A 20,223-nucleotide genomic window follows, 5' to 3' on the forward strand; every position below is an offset into this window, starting at 1 on the left:
TGGTTATCCTTGTTAAAGGATGGACGAATTCAAGGATAAGGATATCCTTAAAATCGTCCAAAGGTCCAAGAGATAAGGGTTTTCAAGGCTTATCTTATGGTTGCTTGGTGGACAAGTAACTAGATAAGGATAAGGACTGAAACCCTAATCCCAACGCTATATAAAGACCCCTAAGGCCTTAGAATTTCGGGTACTTGTTCCCAAGAGGTCCTAAGGACGAATTCCTGCCCTCTCCTCTCTCTTTATACCTTCTCCATTTGCTCTTGGTGTTTGTAAGCCATTAGAGGAGTGACACTTGTGACTCTAAGCCTTCCAAAGTCAATTCAAGGAGGATTAGGATTATTATTGCCATATAACAATCAAGGTATGTTCTTAAACCCATTTATATGTTAATATTGATTTCCATATGCTAGAATTAGGGTTTATAGTCTTGGATTCAAAGCATGTACAATAGAGAAACCTAGATCCAAGCTTTAGGGTTTGCATGAGCACATAGGATGTTGTTATGACCAAAACCCATCAGTGGTATCAGAGCCACGATTGGTTTCTATTGTATTGATGCATTGTAAGTTTGAAAAATTCGTTTCTTGTGGTTCTGCCTCCTGAACTTGGCGAGTACCACAGTGTACTCGGCGAGTAGACCTCAACTCGGCGAGTACAGTGTGGTACTCGGCGAGTTCGCGCGTCAGACAGAGGTATATCCGGGATTTCTTGATGTTTTTGCTTATGGATACTTACCTTATCATGTTAGATCTATATTAATCCGATTATATGATATATTTGACTATATTTTTGATCTAATTGAAGATATTTATCAATTAATAAGATAATTGTTTCCTTATAAGATAATTGATTAATTATTTTGAGTAAATTGATAAATTGTTTTGCAAGAAATCATTAAATAAATCAAATATGGATAATTATGTGATTAAATATTAATTTGAATTATTTGTTATTTGATCCTTGTTGTTATGAAAAGTTTCATATTTTGCTCTTTAGGTTTTATAGTTTAAATTTGAACCCAAGAGTTTTGTAGTTTTGAAATTTAAATACTTGAAACCCTAATGTTTTGAAAAAAGGTTTCAAAACTTGCCCTCAAGTTTTGGAATTTAAAAGTCGATTAAAAGTTTAATTAGGAATGTTAAATTCTAAAACTCTAGTATAGTTTTGAAAAAGTTCAAATCACACCCTTATGGTTTTGTTAATTAATTAAGGTGTATAATTAAAAGAAGTTTAATAAATCCATAAAAGTTTAGGTTTACAATTTAATTGAATTAAAAGTATAATTGTTAAATAAGACCACCTAGTATTTTGAAAGTATAAAATACACCCTATACTATATATAACATTAAAAGTCTAACATTATATATATGTATGAGTAAAAGTCAGTCTTACCGTTAGTAGGTCTCATTCACGAAGCTAGTCTATAAGGGGTGTTTAAGGAAATTGCCTATAAAATGGCGATTGAATGGGTATCCACTCTTACCCACCGCACTCTTGACTAGTGGAGGGTCGTTAGCTGAACGGGTAGGATAGGACGAAACCTTCCATTATAATTATAATGAATTACTAAAGTTGTAACGACCAAAATACAACAAATTTTAAATTTTGCAAAAACATCTCAATTCCAATAATTCTTTACAAAAAGGTTTTCAATACAAAATATTTATCGTATTCCTAGAATCATAACACCACAAAATTATGAGGAGCGGTACGATCACGCCTTCGCCTTGCCACGATCTCCTGAAGAACCTGAAAAACATGAAACCACAACTGTAAGCCCGAAAGCTTAGTGAGATACCCCCAAAATACCAACCACAAATACCATACACGCATAACATGCCATAACATATCCGATCATAGAACAGCCAAGCTCTCCGGGTCTACTGTGTGACTGGTCCGCCGCACCGGCCAACAGTCCACCTGGTCCACCCTATGAGTCCATCCACATACATCGAGTCTGCAGTGTGATTGGTCCGCCCGTTCCCGGGCCTTCAATCCACATGGTCCACTCTCTGAGTCTACAGTATGACCGGTCCGCCCACATCGGACCTTCAGTCTGTCTGGTCCACTCTCCGCGCCTTCGGCACGTCTGGTCCGCCCCTATCGGGACCTACAACCTATCCGGACCGCTCGCTGGGCCTACGTGACAACCGGTCCGCCCTGGGTATCTTGGCCTACTGCACACAGCAGGACCCGCCTCAACCCAACTCTAGTCCAAACATCCAGGTGCACATATACATACAATCATCTAACAATTCACAGTTAATAAGCAGATCAACAGATCACATAACATACCACCATCCTAACCAGGATACCGACCTAACAGGTCACTAACATAGCATCTCCCTATCTCTCAGGATACCGATCTCAATCAGGTCTCTAGCATATACCATCCTAACTCACAGGATGCAAACATGTCAAAGCAGTAACATAATAACAACCACCCGGATTTCAATCCGATAAGGGCTGGCCTTGGTGCCTTAGACCCCGTTGATATAGTGAGGATAACTCACCTCGAAGCTGCCGACTGAACAGATAATCCAAGCTACTCCGATCACTGATACGATCTCCACCACTGGTCAACCACCAATGCGCTGAACTCAAAACAGCAAACAATAATTACCAAAATGCCCCTGGACACCATTGGTCAACCCTTGGACAAAGACAAGGTCAAAGTCAACTCCTGACTGACCCTACTCGCCGAGTCAACCCGAGACTCGCCGAGTCCAACAACTCAGAGTCCACTCGCACACAACTCACCGAGTCATCCCTTGACTCACCGATTCTCGACTCAACCAGAGAATATCGGAACTCTTCGACAAGACTCGCCGAGTCCAAGGACAGACTCGCCGAGTCCAAGGCTATCATCAACCTACTCGCCGAGTTGTTCATACAACTCGCTGAGTTACAGGCTATCTTCATCCGACTCGCCGAGTTGTTCTTCCAACTCGTCGAGTCCCAGCTCATCTTCAAGCAACTCGCCGAGTTCACCCATGTGACTCGCCGAGTACCACCGATCTGAATCCTTTCAGAAGCATTCAAGGCCATGCAAATGATCCAAAACATAGATCTAGCCTTATACAACTCATCCATCACGTAAAGTGGCAAACTTTACGTGAATCCCAAGAGATCTAGGCCTTAATCACTTATAACTAGGGTTTGGGACTTGCAAGCTTCACTAAACACTCCAACACAGGGACTTTCATGCTCTCTGATTCTCCTCCCTTCCAGATCTGAGGTAGCAACCTCAGATCTAACCTCTAGACTCCCATTTACATCCTTAGACAAGATCCCACAAACCCCAAATTGAAGAAACAACATACAATCAGACCAAGAACGAGATATTACCTCCAATGGACGCCCCCAACTGCAATGAAGTTGATTCCAAGCAAAGCCCCTTGCCCCAAGCCTTCAATTCCCACAAAATTCCTTCAACAAACTTCTCCAATGCTCCAATCCACTCAACAATGGAGCTCCTCTGCGATTTAGGGTTTCTGGAACTCAAGAGGGAAATAGAGAGGCTGGGGAAGGAACATAATGTTCCTTATATAGGGCTCAACCCCGAGAATTAGGGTTTTCTCCACCCAGCGCCTACTCGCCGAGTCCATCTCATCGACTCGCCGAGTCGGCTACTTAACACGCGGCCAAATTCACGACTGTACTCGCCGAGTCCATCCATGGACTCGCCGAGTCACTCTTCCTCAAATAACACTTTTAGCCCTTCAACTCTACTCTTGCTATTTCGGGATGTTACAATTCTCCCCCACTTATATTAGGCTTCGCCCTCGAAGCCTATAGCAGCTCAACTCCAAAGATACTCCCGCTACGCGCCACCTGGCCTCAACCAGACCAGGTCCCTCAAGGCATACCTAAACGAAACTCGAATACGCTTCCCTTCCCTCACGGTGTCCTGACCACCGTCTCAAATAGGGCACCGGATTCACCCTCTAATAACTTCACTTAACCCCTGAGAATTACCCATAGTGCAACACTGCTCCAAATCACAACCATCACTCGACTCATAAAGACTAGAAAACCATGAACCATCGGATCCCCGATCCGAATCCCACTCTATCCATTCCGTGACGACGGAAAACCCATTCTCTATCACAGAGCACTCCCACGAGTCCTCCTCTTACAAACACATACACATGCTGAACTAGCTCCAGCATCCTCAGGTTTGGAAAACCCGACATACTGATGACACCCTCAAACATCCCCTAGGATGAACCACTAATACATCCCCAATGCCCTGATCAGAATCACACTGAGAGTCCAGGACTCTCTCCCTGCATCCTTTCCAAGCCCCTAGGCTCTACACCTGCGGAATTCCTTCCGCAACCTCAGCAGACATCCCAAACTGGATGAGCTCCTACTTCACTGCCGCGAGCACGATGCTCAAAACCATACTCGAAATACTCTAATCATAACTCTGCTCTGCAGCTTTCACTTTCGCGAATTTGCACTCCCCTTCGGAGTTACACCTTTCTCTCTTCCTTTTCCAAGGAATCCACTTGGCCACATTGCCACTCCAACACGTGCCACGGTGCTCGCCCAATGCGACACCACCATTTTTGCGCAACCGCGATTCAGATACTTTGGCTCTCATTGCAGGGGCTCTCAAGCCCATGCACTCTCTCAACTCATCAAAATCACTACCCGGGGCCAGACCTCCGAATGCAATCACACTGCAACATACACAATCAGCAATCTCAAACTGATCCAACAATACCCGCAGAGTCTTCAGCATGACTGGACCGCCTCATCAGGCCTTCAGTCCATCTGGACCACTCTCTCAGAACCTTCAGCCAATCTGGACCGCTCTCAGAGCCTTCAGTTTGGCTGGACCATTCTCCGAGCCTCCGGTCTGACTGGTACGCCTTCCGGCCTTCAGTCTATCCGGACCGCTCACTATCAACCAACATTCCATGCTATCCCCCTCGGGATTCCTCCCATGCATACCGTTCTAGCCCTCTAGGGGTTCCAAACTCTAACTCCATCGACATACTCGATCCCGGCCTGCTTCCAGGCCTCCATAACCAATGCCATACATCTGTATCCCGCCCCGCATGCCCGACACTTGCTCCTATCAGCCTATAATCTAGGCTGACAGAACACTGCTGAATCCCAACAGCTAAGCACCCTCAAATACTCATCGATCTCCCGGAGAATTCTCCAATTCTCCCCCACTATAGCACTGACTAACAACCGCCAGCCGCCATCAACGACCTTCCAAAACAACCCTGCACTAAGAGCCCACTTACACACGGGCCGCTTCCACAAGCGTAAACAACCCTTAGCAAAACACATCTCCTCACTGATCAATCCGCTCAAGAAGAATCCGATCTCCAATTATCCCTTCCACGAACGAAGATGCTACCTGACGTATAACCCAATGCCGCATCTCCACTAACAACCCTTACGAACGATAACCAACGAAAGCACCAAAACACTAACCATAATCATATCAAACCCTCAGGGAACAACGGATACCAAGATGAAAACCCGAAACACAAATCCATAACCTAAACCACAACCCGCAAAACGAAGAATATCACACGAAAACCAAACAATTACCGGCTCATGAACATTACACCACAATAATCACAAGATAACAAGACATCAAGAAAGAAACATACCCGCAACTGTCTCTGGCACTGCCCTGACCTCCTCTGCAACAAGCTGAAAAACACGACCCTGAGCCCTTGGGGGCTCCGCTCCACCCTAACCTCCACCTGTGATCCTCAAAGTGGCCGGTGCTGGAGCCTGCACCGATCCAGCAGCAAACTGTGGACAGTTGGCCCTCAAATGTCCAACCTGATGACAATGATAGCAGATCCTCAAATCCCGAACTGGCGCTGACTGCCGACAATCCCTCACATAGTGCCCATCCCTTCCGCACTTGCGGCATGCACCACCGGTCCTACAAACCCCGGTGTGACCCTTCCCACACTTCCCACAAGTGTGGCTGCTCAAATCCCCCACTCTAACATCAACGGTCTTGGACTGTTTCGGCGCCGGCTGCGACTGCACCGGAGCCTGCCTCAACTCACGCATCTGCAACTCAATCTCTAACTCACGCCGCCTAGCGGCCTCCTGCAACTCCAACAAGGTCTCGCACCTCTGCGCAGACACAAACTGTATGATGTCCCTCTTGAGCATTGATATTGCCATATTTACACTTATTTTTAGGCAGTATTTAAGTACATTTTTATTAATAAATTGATAATATGTTTAGAATAAAGATACTTATGAGTTTAAATTGTTATTTTCAGTCAATACAAAGGATTTTCAAAGAAAGGGACCAAAGGTGACAAAATGGGGAACATGGGAGGCTTGGAAGACAAGAAAATAATAAATTCACGATAAGAGCTAATTTCACGACGTGGCGATGAAGCCCACGACGTGGCATGGGTGTTCAGAAGATAAGCATCGCGACGCGGAGGATTTCCTTGAAGGATACGGATTGCTTGAAGCCCACGACGTGGCGCAACCTGGCCACGACGTGGCGCGAGTTTTTAAGCATTATATAAGTTCTAATGATTATTACGAAAGGAGAGACTTTTGGCAGAAGAGAAAGAGTTCCAGAAGACGAATAAGAACGAAAGAAAGGCTCTGGAAGAGGGTTATCAACACCAAAAGAAGTAAAGGTTTATTTTTAGAACATGTCTTTCATTAGTTTTAGTTGTGTTAGTTTAATTACTATAATGAGCAGCTGAATCTAGCTACTCTTGTTTAGCTAGATGAAGCTTTGAACTAATGAATAGTTATATGATTATGGATTAAGCTTAGTTGGTGAAAATTTGCTTGTGTTTGATTTGTATGACCTAGCATGTTAATATTTCTTTATCTAATTGTTTAACTACATGTTCTGTGTATCTTAGTGACCATTAAACTGCATGAACCTGTTTACCTAATAATTTAGTGAACATTGAATTGTTAGAGCTAGGATTGACCAATCTTAGTTAATAATTAGAATAAATAAAGTTTAGCTGTGCTAGAGAACGAGAATTGTGATCATAATTGCGTTTACACAACAAATCTTATATAGCATATTTTCAACTATAATTGGTTCTGTGTATAATTATGTGTGAACATACATGGTTTGACATGAATTAGTTAAATATTGGTAAGATAGAACTAAATTACTAATATAATTAAAAACCAACTTAGTAATCCGTAATTGTTAGCTAGCCATAAGGGAAAAGTGGATTCAATCTAAACAAGAGTGTGTGTTTTTACTTATTGAATTGGATTTAAGTTCATCTGATCTTGTAAAATCAGATAAAACCCTTTATTAAATTTGTTAATAAATTAGGTTAATTTAATAGTAAGTAAATTAATTAGAACACCGTTCCCTGTGATCGACACCCGACTTACCTAAGCTATACTGTAATCTGACTAGGTACACTGCCTATAAGTGCATAGATAGTCTAAGTTTGTTAGGTTATAAATATTAAAATTAGTGGGTACTTTTGTGCACATCAAGTTTTTGGCGCCGTTGCCGGGGAACGGCTTAGTTTTTAGTTTAATTATTTGCATTAAATTAATCGATCCTTCTTGTGGAATCACAGCCACAAAAAGTTAATTTTTAGCAAAAATAAAAATTTTTACAGAGTCCACGACGTGGCCACATACTTGCCACGACGTGGACAGGCAAAATTTTTAAAATTTTTATTTGGTAGTTAGTTTTTCTTATTTTAGTTCAGTTTTACGTTTTAGTTTAGCAAGTTGCAGGAATTCATGACCAGAAGCTCAAACACACACTTGGTGCCACCACTGGAAGACCCCGAATCTGCACTTCACAAGAAAAAGACGCCCTTGCAAGAATTGAAGTCAGCCTTTTCTAGGAAGTCAGGAAAGAAGACAGGAGAGTCCAGCTCATCAGCGAAGCACAAGAGCAATTTTGAGCATTTGGAACACACACCCGTGCAAACTGAGTCCGAAAGCGATACCGAGCCAGAATTTGAAGAACACACAAGTGAACCCGAGAACGAGCCAAGGAACGAGATGGCAGCGATTGAAGAAATGTCCATGGGAGCATACAAAAAGCGGATCCGAGATGACATGGGTCCTGGGTTAGTCCAACCCGCAATTCCTGCCACTGCCACATTCGAACTAAAGGGACACATATTGACAGCACTGAAGGACATCCCATTTTTCGGGAAGGATCATGAGGATGCTTTTAAGCATCTAGACGAAGTCAACGACATTGCTGATTACTTCAATGTCCCAAATGTCACAAGAAATACAGTCTTGCTTAGGATGCTTCCTATCACTTTCAAAGGAGCTGCTAAGGAGTGGTTAAAAGCACTCCCACCAGGTACAATCACCACTTGGGCTCAAATGCGTGAGCAATTCCTGGACCAGTTCTGCCCGCCATCCAAGATAGCCAAACTCAAGAAGGCGATAGCCAACTTTGAGCAACAACCGGGGGAGTCACTATACGAAGCATGGGAGCGGTACAAGGGCCTACTCAGAAATTGCCCTCAACATGACCTAAATGTGCAGCAAGAGATGTCAATCTTTTATGATGGGGTCAATGTAATGACAAGACAACTCCTTGATTCTCAAGGACCGTTGACAAAGAAAAATCCAAGGGAGGTCAAGGAGCTCATCGAAGAATTCGCGAAACACTCTCGCGAGTACCATAACCCGAGGCAAGACGGAAGTAAAGGCGGTGGAGGGACCCAAACTAAAGAAATTGCAGCTGTCATGGCCATGCTAAATAACATGGATCGCCGGATAACACAAATGGACCAGTCGATACATGCCATAAGAGTGGGGTGCGAGCGATGCAGTGGTCCACACTTGACCAAGGACTGCAATATGGATGAGTCTGGGAACAGAAAAGCTCAAGTGTGCTACTCTAGTGGGGATAAGTTTGATGACGACTGGAGGAAACCAAAGAAGGAGTGGCTACCCTATGAAGAGTATAAAAAGCAAAAAGAAGAGAAGTATAGGCAGACAGGTCGAGGCTTTTACCAAAAGGAGCAGCCACCAATCGAGAAGAGACCCGACCTAGAGACCATTTTGATGAAGTTTATGGAGGCTTCGGAAAAGAGACATGATGCCACGGATTCCGCTATCATGGAACAACAAACCTTGATGAAGAACCAGCAAGCCTCCATCCACAACCTTGAAGTACAACTTGGTCAACTAGCCACTTTAGTCCATGAAAAATTGTCGCCGAAGAATCCCGAAGTAAAAGCCCAATCTCACGTAATGGCCATCGATACTGAAGAAGATACAATATCTGAGTTCCTGGAGGCGTTGGAAGAACAACCGCAGCAGCCCAAGAAATCAAGGATTGAAAATGGAAAGAATGCTGAACCAGGCTCGCCACGACGTGGCACGCCTCTGGCCACGACGTGGCGCAAGTCTGAGCAAAAATCTTTGGAGCCTATTCCAGATTATCATCCACCTATGCCATTCCCCACCCGTGCAGCACTTAGTCAACTGGAGAAGGAACATTTAGAGTTTGTGAAGCATGTGAAAGGGATTCCAATTAATACTCCCTTTGTTGAGTCCTTATCCAAAGCTTCCGAGAACCAGAAATTACTGCAAGACTTGATAGATACGCGAAGACAATTAAAGAAACAGTCTACAGTGATTCTAAGTGATCAAATTTCAAAAGTTGTGTTGGGAGAAACACCAGAAAAGATGGGGGATCCTGGACGCCTCACTCTTCCATGCGAGTTTGGGAATAAAATGAAGGTTAATGCTTTAGCCGATTCCGGGGCTAGCATTAATCTAATGCCTTTTTCATTTTATCAAAAATTGGAGATTCAGAAGATGAAGGCTACAAAGATGAAGATTCACATGGCGAACAGTTCAGTGACACAACCCCGAGGCATAGTGGAGGATATTTTGGTGAAAATCGGAAAATTTGTTTTTCCAATAGATTTTGTAGTCTTGGACATGAAAGAAGACACAGATGTTCCGATAATCCTTGGTCGGCCATTTCTTAACACTGCTGGTGCCCTGGTTGATATCCGCGAGTCCAAGCTCACTTTGAGGGTTGGAGATGAACAAGAAGTCTTCGGGATAAGAAATGATTTTCAAGAAGATAAAGAAGAAGTGTTCACGATTAATGAGGAGAATGAACTAGAAGAGTTGGAAAAGCTTATGGAAGAAGAGATAAAGGTAGTTCATCAAGCCAAGAGGACAAAACCCAGGGCATCTGTTCCGTATTTAATTGAAGTCATAGCTTACAAGAACCCACCTTCTTGGGTGAGCGAAGAGGACGAGGAAATGACAAGTGATGAAGAGGAAGTCACTTCAAAAGAAACAAGGCCGGAGGTGAAAGAAGAGGGGAACGCTATGGAGAGCAAGGAACACACAAAGGGCACAAAACGAAAGCATGAAGAAGATGGAAAAACTAAAAAAGAAAATTCAAAGAAGGCGTATAAAAGGAGAGTTCAAGCTTATAAACGGCGGTTCAAGGAACAAAAGATCCTGGTGGTAGACTCTTCTGAAGAATCAACGTAGAAGGCACGGAGTCCAGCTCAAGACTCCAAGAAAAAGAAGCGCTTCTCGGGAGGCAACCCGAGTTTGGTTTGCAATTTTTTTCTTTCTTTTTATTTTCTTTTAATTAGGAAAGACATCAATTCATCATCTAAAAACTGGTAATAAGCAGAGAAATAGTTGTAGGGGACTTTAAATAATGAAATATTTGCAAAGAAATTAGTTAATTAGATGAATATTATTAAAATTTGGCATCTGACAGCTCTCACGACATGGGCATAGCCAGCCACGTAGTGGGCTTAATTACAATCCGCGATCTGAAGAAATTTAAGGTCCACGACGTGGGCAAAGCCCGCCACGTCGTGGCCTTTAAAAATCAGGGGGGACCAATCGCTTAAAACCCTTTGACCGAGAAACCCCTTATCCCCCACTTGGAAGACTGCCGCACTCACGGGAACATCACGACCCTACTGCCAATTTCTTATTATACTTCTAAATTCGTTGCAAGATCTTGCTAATTACTCCATTTGGTACGTGTTTTATTTATTATTTTGCAATTATTTCTTCCAATTTCAAGTTGTCGTGATTAGGGTTTGAATGATTCACGAAATTGGTTGAATCTAGTGTCCGATTTTAGTTTCCATGTTATTTAAAAGTCCATAGGAACAAACCCCAAGAATTATTTTTATGGAAATCGCACGTAAACATGTCCGATTCAACATTTGGGTTCGACAAGCTCCACGACGTGGCGCAGCCTGGCCACGTCGTGACTTCTGGCAGGCCCTTATATAATTGTTTTAATGTGTTATTTGTTTGCTGCTTTGCTTTGCTCTTGTTTGCAGAAATGGGACCACGACGAGCTGTCCAGCAGGAAGAGGGCCCGATAGATGTAGCAAGCATACATCCTCTATATCAATTCCCTCAAAACATTCCCCGACCGTTGCTAACAACCTACGAGAATCGACTTGGATGGTTATACAATAGGGAGTTTGCAATAGCCCCAATTATTGATTGGGGATGGCTGGGTAGAGTGGGAATGGTAGTGGAACTGGAACGTTATTGGTCGAAGACTTATGTTGGAGATCAATTTTCGTTCACTTGTCACGGGTGGAGGAATCTATTCGCCATTCAAGAACCCGTGTTCCGGGAATTGTCGGTAGAATTTTTTTCTACCGTTTGTTTTGAAGAGCGCACCCTTGATGTCACCTACAATAGGGCACTTGTGTTTCGTCTTGGAGGTGTATATCGTGAGTGTAGTCTTCGGGAGTTTGCTTGGCGTATGGGGCTCTATACGGAAGTGGAGACGCAATCTCCATTTTTTATTCCTTTCTTGCTTGGATGTGTGCGGGATTTTACTCCAGGTACTTTGGATGTGCAGTTTTGGCGGGGCATTTCTAACCATGAGTACAACACTCGTGACTCGAGTGAGTCACAATTACGGAATCCTGTGTTCCGATTTTTGCACCACCTTATCACGTTTTCAATCAATCACAAGCATCATGGTGATAAGGTCCCCATCCAGAATCTATTTTATTTATGGACACTTATTACCCCGGGGGTTTGTTGTGATCTGCCTTATATGTTGGCAAGGTTTATGGGGAAGAAAGCGGCCAATTCTAGGCCTGGGAGCCCGATCACTGGGGGGCATTTGGTTACTCGCCTGGCTAGGTCATATCAAATTTTGAACCCTGACTTTGTGAGGAATCTCACTCGATTCCCGGACACAGACTTGACCATTCAAGTCTTGGGTGTGATGCGCGCGGTGGTGAATATCGGGGGTTGCTTTGTTATACCACCGATCGATGACGAACAGGAGGAAGTGCAGCCGGGACAGCAGCCACCAGCTAGGCCGAGGCGTCGGAATGTGCGGGCTAGAGGTGAGGTCGAACGAGAGCGTGCTGCTTCGCAGTATGTGCAAGGAGTGCCCACCAACCCTTTTCAGAGTCGGGTGGGAACATATTTGGATAATCTACGAGGTCATGCTATTTACCATACCCAGCTTACTGAGGGTATCTATTCACATTTGGGTGTGACCCGACCACCTTCTATGCCACCACAATATCCCTATTTTCCGACATGGGAGGAGCTATGGCGTCCACAAGATGATAGAGCAGGGTCGAGTGGAGCACAAGATCAAGATGATGATTGATTTTATTTTATTTGTTCTGTTTTTGAGTAGTTTTTTTTTTCATGTTAACTTTAGTATGTGATGTAAAACTTTATTAAGACTATTATGTTACTTTATTTTTCTTTTGGGTTGATCTCATTTTTCAGATTAGCGTTGGAATTCTAAGGAGCATAGAAGGTTAACTTTCGAGTCGTGTTTGTCTAGTCAAAGAAGCTAAGAGTCGTGAGTCGGAACCACAATTCAAGATAAGTGTGGGGTCTATTAGGAGAGAGGTTATAGTTGGGAAATATATTTGCATAGAAGCGTCGGCAACCAGTTAGTCATTGTTTCAAAGCTGCTAGAGAAAATAAAGCAAACAACTCATTTTCTGCTGAGGTTCAGTTTCCACGACGTGGACTCCTTGTGCCACGTCGTGGCGCTCTTGCAATTTTAGGTAGTTTAGTTTTTTGGTGTTTGCGGTGTCAACCCATATCACGATGAGATCCAGTTTATCATTGCCACATTTTTCCTTACAAATATACACTTTGACGAATTGAAGTTTCGAGTTCGGTTCGTGGTTTATTTACGTATTCAACCAGTTTTCCACCGGGTTTCGATTTTTGAAAGTCCAATTGTACTTTGTCCACGCTTTTGGAAATGCTCACGCCACTATCCCAAGGGAGTCTGTTCCTTTTTCTCCCTTGTCTTTAATTTTGATTTGTTTTATACATACAATGAGGGCATTGTATGAAATAAGTGTGGGGTAGGGATAGAAACAGTAAATTGCTAGTAAATTGCTAGAAAATTTGGAAAATTGAAATTAATTGAATCTAGTACTAATAATTTGAGCTATAATTGCTAGTATTATGCGGGATGATCCGATGAAAGTTCAAATGTTTAGTTGAGCCAATACACGTTATAGTGCATTTGTGGCTTCCCTTATTTTAGTGAAATCATGGAACAAAAACATAACCCCGCTTGGTCTGAGGGATGCAATAGGTTTAGCAGCCTAAACCTGAAATGTATCCAGGAAAATTATTATCATTAACCAATAAAGGTTGAGGTTGAGCGCCTCTGCTTAAGCATGTAGGGTTTTGAGTGAAAAAAAAGTGAGTTACATGTGAAAAAAAAAAAAAGAGAATTACGAGTAAAGTTTGAAGAATTTTGGAGCAAATAAAGGGAAGATCAAAAGATCAAAATTCTGAAGAAATCCAAAAAGTTGAAGATACCCAAAAAAAATCAAACAAAGGTGGTGAATTCAAAGAAACTAAAGATCAAATGTCAAAGAAATGAAGAATTCAAATAGAGCTCCATAGTGGTATCGAAAAATTGTAATTCTAGTTTATGTACGCTTAGGTTGCTCAACTAAAAATACCTTGAGGTTGGGAGGTTTTCTGCGGCTGGATTCGGAGGGTTGCATAAAATGAGCATTGTTCGGAAAAAGTGGGTGAGTGTTTATGAAGATTGTGAGTATTTAAAGTATGGGGGGGTACTTTAGGAGAATTTTAGACACAAATGCATGCGTTGAGGTTTTGGCATAATGGTTGAACTAGAGTCGGATTGTTCTGTGTAGTTTTAGTAATTAAGAATTAAGTTGAAATTTGCTTGAGGGCAAGCAAAGCCTAAGTGTGGGGTATTTTGATATTGCCATATTTACACTTATTTTTAGGCAGTATTTAAGTACATTTTTATTAATAAATTGATAATATGTTTAGAATAAAGATACTTATGAGTTTAAATTGTTATTTTCAGTCAATACAAAGGATTTTCAAAGAAAGGGACCAAAGGTGACAAAATGGGGAACATGGGAGGCTTGGAAGACAAGAAAATAATAAATTCACGATAAGAGCTAATTTCACGACGTGGCGATGAAGCCCACGACGTGGCATGGGTGTTCAGAAGATAAGCATCGCGACGCGGAGGATTTCCTTGAAGGATACGGATTGCTTGAAGCCCACGACGTGGCGCAACCTGGCCACGACGTGGCGCGAGTTTTTAAGCATTATATAAGTTCTGATGATTATTACGAAAGGAGAGAATTTTGGCAGAAGAGAAAGAGTTCCAGAAGACGAATAAGAACGAAAGAAAGGCTCTGGAAGAGGGTTTTCAACACCAAAAGAAGTAAAGGTTTATTTTTAGAACATGTCTTTCATTAGTTTTAGCTGTGTTAGTTTAATTACTATAATGAGCAGCTGAATCTAGCTACTCTTGTTTGGCTAGATGAAGCTTTGAACTAATGAATAGTTATATGATTATGGATTAAGCTTAGTTGGTGAAAATTTGCTTGTGTTTGATTTGTATGACCTAGCATGTTAATATTTCTTTATCTAATTGTTTAACTACATGTTCTGTGTATCTTAGTGACCATTAAACTGCATGAACCTGTTTACCTAATAATTTAGTGAACATTGAATTGTTAGAGCTAGGATTGACCAATCTTAGTTAATAATTAGAATAAATAAAGTTTAGCTGTGCTAGAGAACGAGAATTGTGATCATAATTGCGTTTACACAACAAATCTTATATAGCATATTTTCAACTATAATTGGTTCTGTGTATAATTATGTGTGAACATACATGGTTTGACATGAATTAGTTAAATATTGGTAAGATAGAACTAAATTACTAATATAATTAAAAACCAACTTAGTAATCCGTAATTGTTAGCTAGCCATAAGGGAAAAGTGGATTCAATCTAAACAAGAGTGTGTGTTTTTACTTATTGAATTGGATTTAAGTTCATCTGATCTTGTAAAATCAGATAAAACCCTTTATTAAATTTGTTAATAAATTAGGTTAATTTAATAGTAAGTAAATTAATTAGAACACCGTTCCCTGTGATCGACACCCGACTTACCTAAGCTATACTGTAATCTGACTAGGTACACTGCCTATAAGTGCATAGATAGTCTAAGTTTGTTAGGTTATAAATATTAAAATTAGTGGGTACTTTTGTGCACATCAAGCATGCTCAGATATCGGGACATCTGGGCCTGCTCCGAAGCGAACTCTGGGCAAAACATCGCCCTCTCAGTGAACATCCTGGTGATCTCAGTCACCGACTCCGAATCCTGCTTCAGCTCAAGGAACTCCTGAGCCAATCTCTCCCTCTCAACCTGCGGAACATAACGAGTACTGAACATTTCTCTGAACTGATCCCATGAAACCGCAGCCCTCTGCGCCTCCGAAAATGACCCCGTGGTCAATCTCCACCAATCCTTCGCCCCGAGCCTCAACAAGTTCAGAGCACACCTCACCCTATGATCAGCAGGGCATGAACACGTGAAGAAACATCCCTCCACGTCTGACAACCACCTCATAGCAACAATCGGGTCCTGAACTCCGTCGAATGTGGGAGGCTTCGTCCTATCGAAGTCCCGATACTGGAAACCCCGACTAGCTCCTCCCCCTGTCGCTGCTACAGCTGCTGTAGCCGCCGCGGCAGCCGTCTCGGTGAGAGCCGCATAACGCTCATCAAAATACTCAACCATGGCGGTCTTAATCGACCCAAACAACTCTGGCAACTCAGCCCGGAACAACTCTGCAATCTCCTCACGCAGGATCTCACGAATCCTCACGTCCAACTCGCTCGTGCTCATCTGACCGACAACCTCAGGCGGCACCGATTCGCCCGGAACTCTTTCTCCAGCTCCCGATCCTGACCCGGATCCACTCTCATCATGCCTCGGAATCTCCATACTGAAAAGAACACCACACAAAATCTTAGACTCTTCCCACACCCTGGGATCCAACTCTCTCTCAACCCACCCTAGAGATCATGGTTTCCCTGATACGCGTATGGGTCCTGTGCTTTTAGTAGTACGGGCCCATACTACCTTCCACACCTACCCACATTTGTATGAAGTACTACCACAATACCCTAGAGAACAAGCATAACAATAATCAACCCTCACCACTAGAGAAACACTGAGAATCTCCCATAAGGGACCCTAGGCTACAGGCATCACAAATCAGGCAACATATCATGAAATCCTGAAGATCCCTAGCCTAACACTAGCATGCTGTTCTATCAAAGCTCAAAAACAAATAACATGCATGGTATTTTGGGGTTACTTACTGGCTCCGGCTGATCGTACCTCCGCGTCCTCCTTTACTCATTTTTGAAAACCATTTTTAAATACTCTTTCGAAAACTCTCCTCGATTTGAGACTGGAGTCACACGAGTGTTTCTCCAATTCACTCAAACCAAGGCTCTGATACCAACTTGTAACGACCAAAATACAACAAATTTTAAATTTTGCAAAAACATCTCAATTCAATTAATTCTTTACAAAAAGGTTTTCAATACAAAATATTTATCGTATTCCCAGAATCATAACACCACAAAATTATGAGGAGCGGTACGATCACGCCTTCACCTTGCCACGATCTCCTGAAGAACCTGAAAAACATGAAACCACAACTGTAAGCCCGAAAGCTTAATGAGATGCCCCCAAAATACCAACCACAAATACCATACATGCATAACATGCCATAACATATCCGATCATAGAACAGCCAAGCTCTCCGGATCTACTGTGTGACTGGTCCGCCGCACCGGCCAACAGTCCACCTGGTCCACCCTATGAGTCCATCCACATACATCGAGTCTGCAGTGTGATTGGTCCACCCGTTCCCGGGCCTTCAATCCACATGGTCCACTCTCTGAGTCTACAGTATGACCGGTCCGCCCGCACCGGGCCTTCAGTCTGTCTGGTCCACTCTCCGAGCCTTTGGCACGTCTGGTCCGCCCCTATCGGGACCTACAGCCTATCCGGACCGCTCGCTGGGCCTACGAGACAACCGGTCCGCCCTGGGTATCTTGGCCCACTGCACACAGCAGGACCCGCCTCAACCCAACTCCAGTCCAAACATCCAGGTGCACATATACATACAATCATCTAACAATTCACAGTCAATAAGTAGATCAACAGATCACATAACATACCACCATCCTAACCAGGATACCGACCTAACAGGTCACTAACATAGCATCTCCCTATCTCTCAGGATAGCGATCTCAATCAGGTCTCTAGCATATACCATCCTAACCCACAGGATGCAAACATGTCAAAGCAGTAACATAATAACAAACACCTGGATTTCAATCCGATAAGGGCCGGCCTTGGTGCCTTAGACCCTGTTGATATAGTGAGGATAACTCACCTCGAAGCTGCCGACTGAACAGATAATCCAAGCTACTCCGATCACTGATACGATCTACACCACTGGTCAACCACCAATGCGCTGAACTCAAAACAGCAAACAATAATTACCAAAATGCCCCTGGACACCATTGGTCAACCCTTGGACAAAGACAAGGTCAAAGTCAACTCCTGACTGACCCTACTCGCCGAGTCAACCCGAGACTCGCCGAGTCCAACAACTCAGAGTCCACTCGCACACAACTCACCGAGTCATCCCTTGACTCACCGATTCTCGACTCAACCAGAGAATATCGGAACTCTGCGACAAGACTCGCCGAGTCCAAGGACAGACTCGTCGAGTCCAAGGCTATCATCAACCTACTCGCCGAGTTGTTCATACAACTCGCCGAGTTTCAGGCTATCTTCATCCGACTCGATGAGTTGTTCTTCCAACTCGTCGAGTCCCAGCTCATCTTCAAGTAACTCGCCGAGTTCACCCATGTGACTCGCCGAGTACCACCGATCTGAATCCTTTCAGAAGCATTACAGGCCATGCAAATGATCCAAAACATAGATCTAGCATTATACAACTCATCCATCACGTAAAGTGGCAAACTTTACGTGAATCCCAAGAGATCTAGGCCTTAATCACTTATAACTAGGGTTTGGGACTTGCAAGCTTCACTAAACACTCCAACACAGGGACTTTCATGCTCTCTGATTCTCCTCCCTTCCAGATCTGAGGTAGCAACCTCAGATCTAACCTCTAGACTCCCATTTACATCCTTAGACAAGATCCCACAAACCCCAAATTGAAGAAACAACATACAATCAGACCAAGAACGAGATATTACCTCCAATGGACGCCCCCAACTGTAGTGAAGTTGATTCCAAGCAAAGCCCCTTGCCCCAAGCCTTCAATTCCCACAAAATTCCTTCAACAAACTTCTCCAATGCTCCAATCCACTCAACAATGGAGCTCCTCTGCGATTTAGGGTTTCTGGAACTCAAGAGGGAAATAGAGAGGCTGGGGAAGGAACATAATGTTCCTTATATAGGGCTGAACCCCGAGAATTAGGGTTTTCTCCACCCAGGGCCTACTCGCTGAGTCCATCTCATCGACTCGCCGAGTGGGCTACTTAACACGCGACCAAATTCGCGACTGTACTCGCCGAGTCCATCCATGGACTCACCGAGTCACTCTTCCTCAAATAACACTTTTAGCCCTTCAACTCTACTCTTGTTATTTCGGGATGTTAGAAAAGTAACTAAATCTTTTTCAAAATTCCCAATCTTAGTTACTTAGGAAAAGTGAATTGATGCAATTCCATGAAATTACACTTTGTTCCCTTGCGAAGACGTTAGTGGAGCGTGTGTGGTTAACCGGCACACTAAATGGTTCTAAGCAAAGGTAGCAAAGGGTGACTCAATGTTTGTCATAGTTCGGTGGAGCGTGTGTGGTTTACCGGCACATCGAATAGGTGACTGTAACATGTGAGGGCACCATGTAAGTTTGCATGGTTATTCACACCCACTTTGTGATCCTTGGCATCCCAGTCACAAACGAGAGGGGCATATCGAGATTTAAACATGCCATTGAAAGTTCAATGAATCTCAATGGATCTAGGAATTTTCATAGATTTAAAACTTAAATTTCTTTTTCACTTTTCGTGGTGGAAATTAGTGAATCGTCATTCACTTACCTTCAAATGTTCTGCAATTAGGGTTACGACATCCCTCTCCCGAGTTGTAGAATATTGTGTTGGGTCCTAGCCTTAGTATTTCATTTGGGTGATTTACTAAGGACTCAATCTATCAACTAACTTGAATTCGTTTTACTCCCGTTTTGTAGATGTCAAAGTTCGACAACTATGGTCTTCTCAAATCCCGTGGAACAAGCATTCCACATGAAGATGATATTCCACGATTCGATTGAGGAACAAGAAATCATGCTTCACTTCCTCCTCCTCCTCTTATTATTCTCCCTAACCCACAAGTTCGAAAGCTTGAAAAGTTCAAGCTCACTCAAGCCCTTTTGGCAAGTAAACATAAAGAAGGAAAGTCTGTGTGTGCACACGTCCTAGGGATGAAGTCACACATTGATAGGTTAAGAATGTTGGGATCCATTGTCTGTGAGGAAATAGCTGTTGATTGGGTTCTTCAGTCACTTCCCAACTCATATAGTGAGTTCGTAAGAGAGTACTATATGATAAACTACAACGTGACCCTCATAGATCTCACCTATATGCTTATTGCTGCTGAATCAGAAATGGTTTGGCGCAAAAGAAAAGCAAAGTTGATTGGTGAATCTGCCTTCGAGACCTCTATAGATATAGACAATGGCAACGAAAGACATGCTATGATTGATCATAAGAGAAAGGCAATGTCTGAAGTAGTTCCATGTCCTGTTCCAAGAGAGTCGATTTGCTTTTATTGCCAAGAGAAGGGGCATTGGAGACGAAACTCCCCAATTTACCTAAGAGATCTAAGTGATGGGAG

At 43.1% G+C, this 20,223-nt stretch overlaps 1 non-coding gene across 1 annotated transcript; it reads right to left on the bottom strand.

The window, feature by feature from the left end:
* Window positions 1-8,397: 8,397 nt before the first annotated feature.
* On the bottom strand, window positions 8,398-8,504 carry LOC128133158 (small nucleolar RNA R71). Its single transcript, XR_008231336.1, has one exon. It is a non-coding gene; the product is annotated as a small nucleolar RNA R71 (small nucleolar RNA).
* Between the last annotated feature and the right edge of the window lie 11,719 nt (window positions 8,505-20,223).

The sequence above is a fragment of the Lactuca sativa genome, chromosome 3 (genome assembly GCF_002870075.4).
Source record: "Lactuca sativa cultivar Salinas chromosome 3, Lsat_Salinas_v11, whole genome shotgun sequence".
Lineage (NCBI taxonomy): Eukaryota > Viridiplantae > Streptophyta > Magnoliopsida > Asterales > Asteraceae > Lactuca > Lactuca sativa.